The sequence below is a fragment of the Corvus hawaiiensis genome, chromosome 1, assembly GCF_020740725.1.
Source record: "Corvus hawaiiensis isolate bCorHaw1 chromosome 1, bCorHaw1.pri.cur, whole genome shotgun sequence".
In the NCBI taxonomy this organism is placed as follows: Eukaryota; Metazoa; Chordata; class Aves; order Passeriformes; family Corvidae; genus Corvus; species Corvus hawaiiensis.
Genome location: NC_063213.1, coordinates 21,483,964 through 21,497,762, shown reverse-complemented (window position 1 = coordinate 21,497,762; position 13,799 = coordinate 21,483,964). Strand labels below are relative to the sequence as shown.

Genomic DNA, 13,799 nt, shown 5'->3' with positions numbered 1-13,799 from the left:
TTATACTAGCTACTTTGAGATCTTTTCTAACTTGAAATGTTGAAATGTTCAGAAATTTGCTTTGATGCTTCAGGCATTTTCTGATTGAGAGCCCCTTTGGTACAGAATGAGTCAGGATTTGCTTCCAAAATACTGGGGTATTTTTCATGCATGTACAGTTTTCCTATTTCCTGTATATGGTATTAGCAAAAGGATTTAAAAAACCCTCTTCGGTCTTTCTAAACTGCTAAGCATAGTATTGCAGAATTCCCATCTAAGACTGCTTGGCAAAAGAGTGCTGCATTTAGTCAAGAGAAACTAGCATAAAAAGCTCATGTTTCCTTGCCGTGGAACAGAACCAGGTCAAGGATAGCCACACTCTGTATCACTTGTGTCCACATTCCAGAATGCATTTCCCTCTCTGGTTCTACTCTTGAAGTAGTTCTTTGTGTGGCATTGGACATTGATGGGTCTGGGGACTGATGAGGTAATGCACAACTTTGTGCTGCTGTACTGCAGTGGGAGGCTGTTCATGCACATGTTGGTGCTCTTTCATTTTTTCAGGCTGAATTGCAGTTTTGTGTATGTTGCAGGTACCACACACACTTTGTAGTACCATGCAATCCTAAACTGATTGGATGTTATCTAAGCATTAGTGAGCTGTTCCTTCTGTGAGAGTGAGTGACTTCTGCCAGTATTTTGCCTTCTGTTGAAGGACCTGTTGGAAATATTTCCTCTGAACTTGGCTTCCTGTGCCCACTTCTCTAAAAGCACATTAGAGAGGAGACCCCAGTCATGGAAACAGTGAAGGAAGCATGTAACAGTGCAGCCAGCCTACTTGCATGGGTATTTACAAGCTGTGGACTGGCCGATGCCCAGGATAGCTGATACCCAGGATAGCTGATGCCCACTGCTCTGTGCAGTTCTGTATAGCTCAGGGCAGAAATAACCACAGGTGTGGATGGTTACACTGTCAGAAGCAATTGCACTGGGGATCTGGGCCAAAATGGCTGGCTGCCAGCCATGCTCCTAGCAAGCCTCAGTGGCAAAGTAAGAGAGATGAGTTTCAAGTGTCTCTGTGACTTTAAGCTTAATAGGGAGAGCAATGAGTATTAAGCTGTTCTGTATAGTGTCCTTTTGGTCAATCATTACATGCTGGTTGGAGGCGGTAACTTCTTAAACCACAGTAATTCTGTCAGCCAGTGCAGGAGTGCAGTCTGTGTCCCTAATAAAGATCCCAGCCTTTACTACTGCCGGAGAAGTGGTTGTTCACAGGTCCTCATGGCTTGGCTGAGAAAAGCAGTAACATGTATCTGTCTCTGAACTGGGACAGAGCAGCTGATACATTAAGTCTGTTTAGCAAACAAGTCCTTTCATAAAGGTTAACTGTTGAAAAAGAAAGGGAGAATAAGGTTACAGTATGGGGCCCCATCTGGTCAGGGTATCCTGGCAGACTCCTCTGATACTCTTGTTTCTGAAAAAAGGCCAGAACCCTTTCCCCCCAGTAACACCTGTTTAAGTGAGAAGTTGAGGACAGCTCATACTTGAGGTAGCAGTCACTTCCTGATAAACAAACTTGGAGACCAGGGGCCATGAGAGAGGTAAATGGGAGAGGTGGCAGTGGCAGGCAGGATATCCTTTGGGAGTCTGTTGTGGAAAGGGTCCTATCATCTCACTTCTGTATTTCCATCTGCTACTGCCTGAAAAGTGGCCTACTGAAAATGTCCTCTGTGTCTGAGGTAAATGTCCAGAGGGCATCTGCAGCTTAGTCAGTTATGTTTATTGTAATAGAGCATGGCCGGAGTGAAGGAATCACAGTTATGTGCTTTATAGTGCTCTTGAGAATGAGTCTGCTGGTTCTTTGATATTTCTGTTCTGCTGGATAGAGCTCCTCATATCTTATTTGTAAGTTTTCATTTTTCCCTTCCTCTCCCTTTTTCCTTCTTTTTGTGGGAGTATTACTGCTAGGTCCTGTAGCTTCCTCCTCTGTTCTGAGAGGGTGGAGACCAAAGGAGACGTTGGAAAGAAATGAAAACAGTAAGGAGATGCATGCTGAGTAACAGCTCATGTGGAGTGAAGATAGTGTAGTATGTCCTGGTGGGCTGATGATTGATGGGTGGAAATTTTCCTGTGATTAAGTAAACAACTAAACTAGTCAAAGGAACAGAAATTTTCATGATATTCTCTTTGACAATTCACCTGATTACTTTATGGAAATGAGTACTTTATGGAAACTTGGAGCTCTGTTTAAGTGTTTAAGTACTCTTGGATGGTTGCGAAGCTAAATAGTACAGTAGTAGTTATATAAATTGTGGTACTAAACTTGACAGAAGTGCTTTGTAATGAATTGTGTTAATACCTATCAAAGAAATAATCACTTCGTCTCCATTCTTTTCAAGAACTAAACTAGTTCTGTCAGGTTGCCTAGTAAAAGAGTAATTTAATTACTTTAATTATTGGGGTGGATTAGAATTGTAAGTGATTATATTAGAAAAAGGACAAAAGCTGCCTCAAAGTTAAAGAGCGTTAGAGTATTTGAGAAAAAAAAGCACTATAACATTAAAGGATTGGTCATCACTTGTAAATTTTCTTTATGTGGTAAAATATTTCAAGATTTGACATCCAGAACACCTCCCCTCTATCACCTTTTAGGAGGCAGAGCTGCTGACTGCTACAGTTGGGATCTGATGCTCCTTGTATTATTAGCTGCTTTTGTTTTGTGACAAAAATCATAGAGACAGGAACTTAATCTGTCATTTATCTTTGCGTCTCCACTCCTTCTAGGATAGTTGCCTCCCAGTCACTTTCTAATAAACTGCATTAGTGAGAAAAGGTGATGTTTAACAGGAGGCAGTGGAAAGGGCAGGAAGGTTGGCTCTGAATCTGCACACAAGAGGTCAGGGTGTTGGGAGAATCACATCCTTGTGTGGACAACAGCTTTTGTGGAGTTCCTGTACGGGGGCAGTGTGTACTTTTGTGCACGTGTGGGGAGAGCCTCTGACGGAGGCAATGCTGTTACTATGCACTCCTCATAATCCCATCTGACCTCCCTCCAGCAAAGGAGGAGGATGGAGAGTGTTCCTCTGTAAGGTCTGTGACCAAGTTGTAGGTGTGTGGTCCTACCCAAGGACCATGTTAATCTTGGGACTGCATGAGGGTTGATTTGCTCCAGGACAGTATTTCATTCCTGTCTGCTGCCCTGCTCCAGAAAAAAATAACTGCCCTTCATTGAAAGTTTTTTGCAAAAGCTTTTCAAAATCACCTGGCAGTAACCATTTTGACTGCTAGCTGCTGCTCCAACCCCATGGAGAAGCAGTTTCTTCTCAGTTAGAGCTGCTGTGTGGCACAATCTTCCCTGATCCAAGAAAGAGGTCTGGCAGTAGGACAGAGCTGGGCTGCACATCTTGAAATCTCAGAAGCCGCAATCCATCAGATACCAAAATGTGCCCATCAGTTGTTAGCTTGGAAACATGTGGGTTCAATAAAGCAAGGTCTTTTTGCAGCAGTAGTTGAGGTCCTGATACACTGTTGTCTCTTCCCTGGCTGCACCCTCAGTGGATGGCCCTTGCTGTACCTGGCTCAGGGTAGGGTAGGGCAGCTGCAGGGTCAAAAGGACACAACCAGGGAGAGTCTGTGTTGTCCCTCTGCAAGCGGAGTCCCAGGTCTGTCTTCTTGCTCATGGACAGCTTTCAGTCTGCTTGGAAGGAACCTCCTTTCTGCAAGACTTCCGACTGTCGTGTTTGTCTGGCATTGGGTCAGGGGCTCAGAATTTCAATGCCTGGAGACAGCCAACACAATCAGTGATTCTGCTTATATGTTGACAGGAGACTGTCTTGAGAAATCTAGCCTGAAAAGGCCGAATGAGGATAATCTCAGGGTTTAATTCAATCAGGTTATTGTGCTATGAAAGAAAATACTAATTTAGTCTCTCCCGTGGCAGTGCTGGGTCAGTCACAGTGATTATTCGGTTTTAAGAAGCACAGATCAGGGAAGGAGAAACAATTGGCATTTATTGTCTCAGAAGCTGCTGGAGTCAAGAGCTGCAAATTCTAAGAAGCTTTTTCATTCAGAAATGTTATATAAGGTGTGCTGCAGCTGTGAGCTAGTTATGAGCAAGTATTTATCTGAAATGTATCCAATGAAATGAGTGTGGTGTAAAGAGGTATGAAAGAAATAAATTATATTAAATGACTCTAATATGTATGTATATTTAATATATTCTTTACTTTTCTATAGATAATATTAAAAATAGCAGAAGACAGTATTTCTTTGGGAGATAAAATTTGTTGTTGGGTGCTTTTATTAAATACTGCTCTAAGGTTCTTCTTTTATGAGACGTGCAGCTCTTTATATCAGTTTCCAGGAGAAAATTTTGACTTCTGAGAACAGTGTTTGTCCCAGAGACAAATCCTGGGTTTATTCAAACGCTGCAAAGATTAATGAATGCTGCTGTATTTTCTCTGCCTGTATTGGATTAACCAGGTGCTGTGATGAACAGATGTAGAAGGCTTTATTCAGGACTGGCTAACCAACGTCTGGCCACCTCATTTAGTGAGATTTTAGATTTAAGGAGAATGGGTAAGTGCTCTAAAAATGCCACTGCTGTGGTTTCCTGGGATTTTTTAGCCTGAGGGAATTTTTTATTTGTAAGTAAGTAAAACAGCTTCAGTGAGGTACCTTTGGAGCAACTTTTGAGTTACTTCCTTTATGCTATTTAAAAGAAAACAAAACACTATGCTAGAGGGAGGTAGCAAGAGTCGTTGCTCAGGCACCAACTGTGTATTAGCTTCTTAAGAATAAATTTGGTTCCATTAAAAAGAGAGGCAATCACATCTGTTATGGCAACTGTGTTACATATCGGTGCTTCTTTGGGGAGGCTCAGTAAAGGGCTAAGAGAAATTAACTGGAAAAGAACTTAAAAAGTGCTAAAAAGAAGAGAAGTTAAAAGAGAATGATGCAAGCAATGGAAATATTGAATGGTATGTTTTTTTCTCTTCAGCTCCTGTTTCTCACTGTCAGAAATTGCATGGATGAGAGCAAAATCAAAGAAATAGGAGTAGGGATAATGGATGCCTATGTGAAAGATTTCCTTTTCTGAGTATGCCACATACACAAAGCAGACACTGGCCAGTACAGTGGTGACCTGAGTTAGGAGTACATTGTGTCCAGTCCAGAACTAATACTGAGGAAGATGCTGAAAAGAGAGAGAATTGTTTCCGTCAGTCTTTGGCATTGTACTCTCCAGGTGCTGATTAAGCAGTGTCTTCTGTTATTCTTAAAATAGCAGCTGCTTTATATATTAAACAGACAAAACGGAGAACATGGACGAGAGGTATGACAGGTGAGAGCCATTTAATTAAAAACAAGCAAACAAACCCCAATATAGCTTTATGGATTCAAATCATCTGACCCAGCTAAGAAGCAGGTTTTCATTGCCTAAAGCATTATGCAGACAATCATAGGGACTACGTTATGAAAGAGAAAGTAGTTCTCAAGGGACTAGTTAGGACCTAAAAGTTAAGTCTGGGACCCTGGCAAACAGAGAAATCAAGGTCTTAAGCATGAGCCAGAACTACATAGGGTAAATGTAAAATTACTAGCTCTACTTAAAAGTGGTTTGTACGTAAGGTTGTATAGCCCATTCCTTACTTTCACTGCCTTTCCTATTGCACTAATCAGAACTGTCACTGTGCTTACAAATTGCCTATTTTAAACTATACATGTAATTTACTGTAGTTCTGTGATTTTATTCTTTCGTCTTCCTAAATGTTCTTCCTACTCAGATCCTTAGTTTTCTTTGTGGGTCTACAGAAATCGTTGTTGTTGCTTCTATGGCTCCAGCCAGCATTTGTAGTTTTCTGGGGAAGTTTTACTTGTTTGATTGCTTTGCTTTGCTGACCTTTCATTTTCTGCTCCTGGTACTGATCAGCTGGTTGCTATTTTCCTTTATGATGGCTTTTATATAAAATACTCCAAGGTTTTTCATTTCTGGATTTTGCATACACAGCCAGGTTTGCATAGTAGTCAGTGAACAATTTTCATGACTGGATGGACCAGGTTTTTGTACAACTGTAAGGCTTACTACAAACAGCTTGTCTTCTCTCTTAACCTTTCCATTTGTGGTTCTAATAGGCAACAGGAACATCAGATTCCTTTCCCAAATATGCCTGTTTTAAGGCTAAGAGATTGAAGAAAGTCATCTCAAGTCTTCAGAAGATTTCTAGTTTCTTCTCCCTTGGAAGTGTTACTACATCAGGAAAATAAACAGGCTTGGTCTCAGTGTACTCAGATTGAGGGCAGAGTCCTGTTGGCATGAATAGATAGACTGAAACTATTTTGTTCTGATCCTAGGAACTAAGTGGATTCTCTCCTCTTCTCCAGACCCTCCTTTCACTCGGAACAGACCTGTGATCGATGTCCCAGGTTCAAGGGCCTGCAGTTTCTGCTTGACTCTCTGCAGATCTGTGGCCTGTGGGTTGCTGTGCTGGGGTCAGCACTGCAGTCACCTCTGTGCTCTCCTGCTGTGTCTCCCCAGAGCTGTTCTCTCAAAACCTACAGCAGCACAGTATGAGGCTCCAAAGACAGTTCTTTGTGCCCTGTGCACTCAGCATATCTGAAAATTTCAGGAACTGAAGCAAGAGGCAGGTGGAAAAATCCAGGAGGGGGACCGTCCTTCTCTCAGCCTTTCTGACAGTGTGAGCAGCAGTATCCACTTCCCTTAAGCATCTCTAAGGTTGTAGCACAGTGTGGACTGCTACAGCTCTTGCACATATTGAACCTCTTTCTCATTTCTCTTCCCCTGGCACCTCATCCCCTCAGTTCAAACAGTAAATTCAAAGAAAATTACTTCAAACCAAAAGCATTCATTTTTTACTAATAGTTCAAAGCTTCTGGACAGTAATAGGAATAAAGCTCTGCTGGCATGTTTAATGAGTGCTCTCTCAGTTGGTGCTTTTCTCTCTGCGCTGAAATTTGAATTACAAGAGAAAATTTATTGTACTTCTGTTACAAAAGCATTCCATTAAGTTCAGGTGCTCCATCTTCCACTGGCAAGCAAGTGTCATGCAAGATATTTTGCATAGTTAAGGTCAGGTCAAGGCACAAAAGGTGAGAATTGAGCCTGTCATGAAGACACCTGAGAGATGAAAGTTTTCTTAAAACGTTTTCTTCCTGTTACCTAACAAATTTGGGAACAAAAGTGCCTCAATCCTTGAAATTCCAGCACCTGTATTGTTTTGTCAGAGTTCACCACAGCATACGTGGGATAAGTTACCTGCTTATGTGGTTGCAGGGCTGTCTCCCTCAGTTAAGTAGGACTGAGTGGTATTAGAAATACAGAATGGAAGTAAACAGATTTGAGTTGGAAGAAATGTAGGTTGAGATGCAAGGATGCAAATATCATCAAATGCAAATATCTTCATCACTGCCTGTGATGAAGATCTGTAAAGTCAGCAGAGTGGTGAGTAATTTAAGTAGTTAATAGATGAGCCAGAACAGCAGATAAAAGAGATCAAAGAACCTCAGGCCCGGAAGTGACTTTGCAGGGTGGTCCAGAAAGGCAACCTAGAAGAATTGGGTAGAGAATGGGAGTTGGGCAGATCCAAGTGGGTCAACTACAGAGATTTTCTGTTTCAGCTTTGACGTGTAATGGTGCATTTGGTCCCCTGCTCCTCAGACACAGAGGGACAAGCAAACAGAAGAAGAGTGGGAAGTGCAGAGACTAACATACTGAATGATCGGCCCAAAAACTGAGACAGGGGAGTAAGTGCTCATAGTATTCTTGAGTGGAATGTAGAAAGAAAAAATCTTGATGTCAGAAAAACCTGTTTCAACAAGGCTGAAAGGTAGGGTTTTAATTTATTCTGGGGAGGATGGCTAGGAATGATATATGTCTACATCACATAAGGGAATTACATGCCAAGCCAAATGTCCTGGCGTTGTCAGGCAAGCTTTCAGGGTAGTTGGGGAAGCCTTGTCCCTTCAGATACTAAGTCTTGTATAAGAGAATTTCCTAAAACAGGATTAATAGTGTACAAGGCAACAGATGGTAAGAGTTTGGGAATGAAGATAGGCTAGCGGATGTCTATCCTTTTTGAACTGCAAAGACCCTACTTGGGCTGAAATTTTGTTGCATGCTACTGTGTGTGGGATGTGATCGTGATGCTTTTATTTCTGCTCTAGAGCATTCATTTCTGCCTACAGCAGGCCTTCAAAGCTCTGCAACCGTTGTGGGTCTGTGGCAATGCTGCATTTGGGAAGTGGCTCAGAAAGGGTTGGTTTGTGGTGGCACCTGCTGACAAAGCACAGCCTTCCCACTGGGCTTTGCTTTGAGAAGCAGCACGCAGGTGTATGGTGTGTCACTGTCACCAGTAACTTCACTTCTGCACCTCTGTGTGCACATGAGCATGTGGAAGGAAAGGAAGAAACCTGGCATTTCAGATAAAGAATCAGGTGGTGACATACTTTCATATAGAGCTTGCGAGGGGTTATTTCATAGAATCAGTAAGGTTGGAAGAAGCCTCTAAGATTGCTGAGTCCAGCCATTGACTTAATAACTGCCAGGTCCACCGTTATTTCCTTACCATGCTAAGGTGTTTTGGAGAAGAATGCAAGCTTTGTTCTTGCAAATATCTGTAACTTCTTTCTGGACAGTAATCTGGACTTTGTCCCTGAGTGATCACTCTTATTTTACCCACTAGTGTGTTTAGGATTTTCATTTCCCCAAGTGTTTTCCTAGAATGTGAGAAGCATTTTTACTAACTGAAGGATGTGATTATTATTCATGAAAAGCAGTGACTGCAACACGATTAGATTTTGTCCTTGTGGATGCTGGCTTTGAAGACAGCTGAACTCCAGTCACCTAGAACAAGGAAAGCACTAGAGCTGGGACTGTTACCTTGTGTGTGCTGACCAAGAGGTAATTGCAGTTATTGAAGTGGAATACTAGAAGTGTGCTCAGCCTATGTACTCGTTACTACATGAAGTTGAAGAGAAAATATGCTCAAATTACCTCAGATTGAGCTGGATGAAGAGTCTGATGATCTCTTGGTTCTCTAGGGCAGGAAGAAAGGGAAATTTAAAAGCATTGCTTTGAGCCTTGGGATACACAGCTGGGCTGAAGCAAAGCACGTCTTTTTATTTCCTTTCAAACTGAGTTTGTCCCAAATTATTTAGAACCAGAGCAGGAAATACACTGAATGGTGTTGCACAGGAACATTAATGTTGCCACCTCTTGGCATTGGCCTTGCAGGACATAGCAGTGACGTCCCTCCTGGCAGTGGGCGGGGGGGCAGGCTGCAGCAACTGGGATGTGGCAGGCCAATTCACCCTGTAGGGAAGCGAGCCAGGCAGGAATGTTGCTTCCTGGGATTTGTTTCCTTGTGGCCTTGCATGGTAGCAAGTCCTTTTATCACCCACCTTTCAGTGCATGATGTGAGGCCCCAGGGTGGGCTGTGCCAAGCGGCTGGCGAGAAGATGGGCAGCATGAGAGCATCTAGAGCAGCATGATCCAGCAGCTGTGCATGCAGCTCCACCAATTGCAATGCCATGAGTGGGAGGTGAGAGACAGGGAAGCAGGGACAGATCCTCAAGAACAACTTCATGAGTGAGATGTTGAAGGATGGTGTGATTTAGGTGTACTCTGCACCATTCTCATTAAGTTGCCAGTACCATGTGTTTTGGCAGCTGACTGTCATTGTGAGAAGTGCAGGACGTGATTTTCTGCCCTGGCACCAGAGCAAATCAGCTCCCTGCCATGGCAGCAGGTCTCAAGCTTCCCAATTCACCAGCAGCAGAAGCAGAGCCTGTCTGATGTGTGTTCATACCACATGTCTGAGCAGACCTGAGCTTTGCAGTCTGGCTGGCATCCATCTGTGTCTCCTGCAGGAAGGGCACTGGTGTGAATTGTGGCTCAAATCTCTCCTCTGATCTACAGAAGAGATTTATTTTCACACCTGCTTCACAGAACTTGGGGTGTTTTGGGCTGTTGAAGACCTGCTGCCCCTCTTTTTTCAGCACAAGTTGTAGAGTACCAGAAGTACTTTGTAGCTGTTAAGGGTTACCAGTTTCTGCACCCCTACAGACAAAACTTCAGGTACAGCTGCTTGGCATACCTGGAGGCCATATTACTGATCCTGGACTATCCACCGGCCCTGTGTGGCACGTCTTGTAGTTTCTCCTTGACTGTCCTTTCATATGCCTGACACTCTGCCATTTTTGGGAGTTTAGAAAACAGATAATCATGAAAAAAAATTGACAAATACCCATTTACCCTGTTTTTCCATGAAACTTTGTTGTTCAACTGCACCTTCTTGGGTTTGTTTGCCTGATGGTGTTTCAGAGTGAAATCCTGCATTTCATCTTTCCTCAGTGATGAGTACAGTCCCTGAAAATCACAGGAACTTTCAGATAGTTTGCTCTTGGATTGCAGCTGACTGTGGTATCAATTGCTTGTGGATATGGCTTTAATTCAACTGCTTCAGCTTAGTTACAGAGGTCCAAAATAAATGCTGGATCTCTCTTGCTTCATGCTCCTCTTAACTCCTGCTAGTATTGTGGGGCTGGACAAATGTCTTGCTCTGGAGATGGTCAGCGCTGCTCCAGCCTCAGAGGAATTGTTGAGAAGTGAGGTAAGGCACCAACACCAAGCAGGGCACGTAGGACTGGTGAACAGTTTCATGCTTGGATTCCCAGCTGGCTGTGCAATATTTAAAACAAGGTCTTTGCTTGTTCACACAGAAGGACCTGTCTTAGGGTATGCACATTTAGCTTCCATATTTTCAAACTTCAGACACTTTCGATATATGATCCCTGTGTTTTCTTTTTCTTCTTTCCCTTTTAATAGTTTTTGGCAGGCTAAGCAATTTGCTTAGCATGAGGAGAACTCCTTTTTTTTGTTAAGCCATATGGCATTTTGTTAGAAACAAATGCTCTGTTTATTAATTTTTGTTTGTTTTGTGCAGTGTTAAAAATAACATGGCATTCATGTTTCATGTTTTCTGGTTTGTGTTTCACTGCTGTAGGCAGGCCAGCTTCTGATTGAAGTGCAGTGTTACGGATGCTTGCTGTCTTTTCTAAGTAGACTATTTTGGAGCTGCAAATGGGAGCTGCAAGTTTTCCAAAGTCAGGATGTTACAACTGAATCTGCTTTCTCTTCCAGACATTCCTGTGCACATGGCTTGTGGGAGGTAGCAGCTTAAAAGGCTGCAGGAGAGATACCTTCTGTACCTTCTTCCTCACTTCCCAAGATCAAATGCAGTGTTGAAAATACTCACTGACAGGCTGTTTCCATGTGGACTTTATTCCTGAACGAAATACTGTATTGTCAGCTTTTATATTATTTTATTCTTCTTTTATATCCCGTCATTCAAAGAATTGTCACTGTGTTTTAACATGTATGAAAGTCAAGTGCTAATATATGAAGAAATGTCTGAAACTGTGGCAAGTCTAACCACATTTTCAGATTTGGCAAAACCTGTGTCATAGCCAAGATGTGGGGAAGTTGGCCGTGATGTGGGGCCATGATGTGTGGAAGTTGTGGATAACTTCCACTGATTCTTGAACAAAGAGTCCAGACTAATTCTCCTCTTTAAGTAGGTAAAGGTCAATAAATTATATTATTTTCTTCTATTATCGAAAATAACTTAGAAGTTTTGAGTTCATCGAGTGTCCGAGCACAGTTAGCCTCAAGATTTTGACTGTAGCAGGATGTAATTACATCAGGGCAACACGTACCTCCTGTTGCTATTTGTGCTGAAACGTCTGCTCAAACCACTACAGGATTTTTCAATGGAAGTTACCATCTAATGTCTGATTCTCTTTGTGCCTTCCAGCACGCAGGGTATTTTTGGGTTTGTGTGTTAAGCTGCAAACATGCAGAGTCATAACATCAGTGTGAGAAAATCTGCAGTGCAAATGGGAAGCGAGGACTGCTGTGTCTTTTTTCTTATGTTTTGTGCTCAGTCCCAGCTTGTGTTCTGCAAACTGCTGCTCTGCAGCCCTGCTGCTGTTTGTAAGCTGTTTGAATGGAGGGGTGCAACAGTCTTAAGACAGACTGGTTCACCAGAGAAGTGGAAGAGGGGGCTTCACATCTCATGTTTTTTTACAAGATCCTTCTTTTTGGTAGTTTTTGTTCTTTCAGATGAAGGAAGAAGAAAGGTGTAATGACCCACAAGTGACTAATGTTGAGCAGAGTCTGCAAAGACTCTGAGGGAAAATCAAGAGACTGGAGACTGTTCCAGTCAGGTTTTGTGCAGAAGGAATGAACATGCTGAAAAGCTTTGATTAGAATAGTATTAGTCCTGGATAAGGCAGATTGAGCCTGAATATCTGGCTGACGTAATTGTTTTTAAAATTAGTCAGCCTCTAGTATAGTTCCACAAAAAGAAGCACCGGAAAATGTTCTGGGTTGTTTTTCTCTCTTTTGAGTGCACTTTACAAGCTTTTTCTACATCTAAATAATTCCAGAAATAACTCTGTAAAAATTAAGGTTTGTTGCCTGACTGCAGATACCGTGTTACTGATAGCTGGTTTTTACCTCTAGTTGCTGTCACTTCATGATTAATATACAACATACAGGGAACGTGAATGAAGCAAGTTGTTCCATGAGAAAAGTGAATGCTGTTTTCCAGCATGTCATTTATTTATTTAGCAAATGAAGATGGGTACAGCTTGTTTATGAAATCTGCTATCAGTGGTAGAGAACAGCAGCACCATAGGGCATTTTCATATTACCATATTAAAAACCAGCATTTAGCAACCCACCCCTAGTCTAGTGTCTGATCAGAAGGGCTGGTGTCTTTCTGAGAATTAATTCCAGCAGCAGAATAAATAAGTGCTCTTTCAGATTTTAAAAACAGTTGAAAAAATACCAGCTTTTCCTCTTTGTGGTCATTTGCAATTTACACAGACTTGGCACTGGCTGTTACTACATTAACAACTCCTTCTATTGAGCTCAGCTGTGAGGAAGGCACTTGCTTTTTAGGAGGTTTGTTGTCATTGGATACTGCAGTGCTGATGTACATTACTGGGAAGTGCTATTTTTACTGCAAGTCTGCCCCAGCCTCTGGCAATACCAGCTATTTGAACGCAGCTCCTGCCTCCTTCCTCTCCAGTTGGCATCTCTGTTGTCACACAGACAAATGCTGCCATTTGTTTATTTCTGCATCCCCAGGTTGCTCTCTGGCACTGCTCACCCCTAACCTGCTTGCTCATTTTCGCTAAGAGCAGTTGTGCTGTCCTACTAGAGCATATCCTCCATATCGACAAGGTGAGCATTTCCTGCCTTCCACATCACCCCAGCTTAGCTTTGGGCTATTTGGCTATTTCAGGAAAGAAATATTTACTCCTAAGTCCTGCTTTGCTGTGTAGCCAGTGCTGCACAGAACAGCTTGGCTTGTGTGACTTTGCAGATGTTAGGAAGATGGAGTGTGAACTTGGTATTTGTGAGATAGGTTGGGAAATTTTTGGTGCATGCAGCCTCTTTGTGCCGTGCTCTCCAATCTCAGGCAGTGTTGGTGGTGGGCCCTGACTGCCTACGGTAGCAAAGCCTCCTCTGCATTAGCAGTGCAGCATTTTCTATTGCACTGTGAAGCCAAGGGTCAGACTCTGGTGTGCCAGTGGGCTGTGATCTGCCAGCCCTTGACATCTGGCACATGGCAAAGGTGCAGATCCATGGGCTGAAGTTGGTTGTATGAGCATTGCCAAGAGCAAATGCCAGGTCCTGCACTTGGGTTGCAACAAGCCCAAGCTACAGGCTTGGGAAAGTGTGGCTGGAGAGGTCCTCAGCTGAAAAGGACCATGGGGGTGCTGGTTGACATCCA

At 42.8% G+C, this 13,799-nt stretch overlaps 1 protein-coding gene across 2 annotated transcripts in view; it reads left to right on the top strand.

The window, feature by feature from the left end:
• The window catches only part of SLC66A2 (solute carrier family 66 member 2), a 65,947-nt gene that overhangs the window by 44,475 nt on the left and 7,673 nt on the right, over window positions 1–13,799 (top strand). The window lies entirely within an intron of this gene.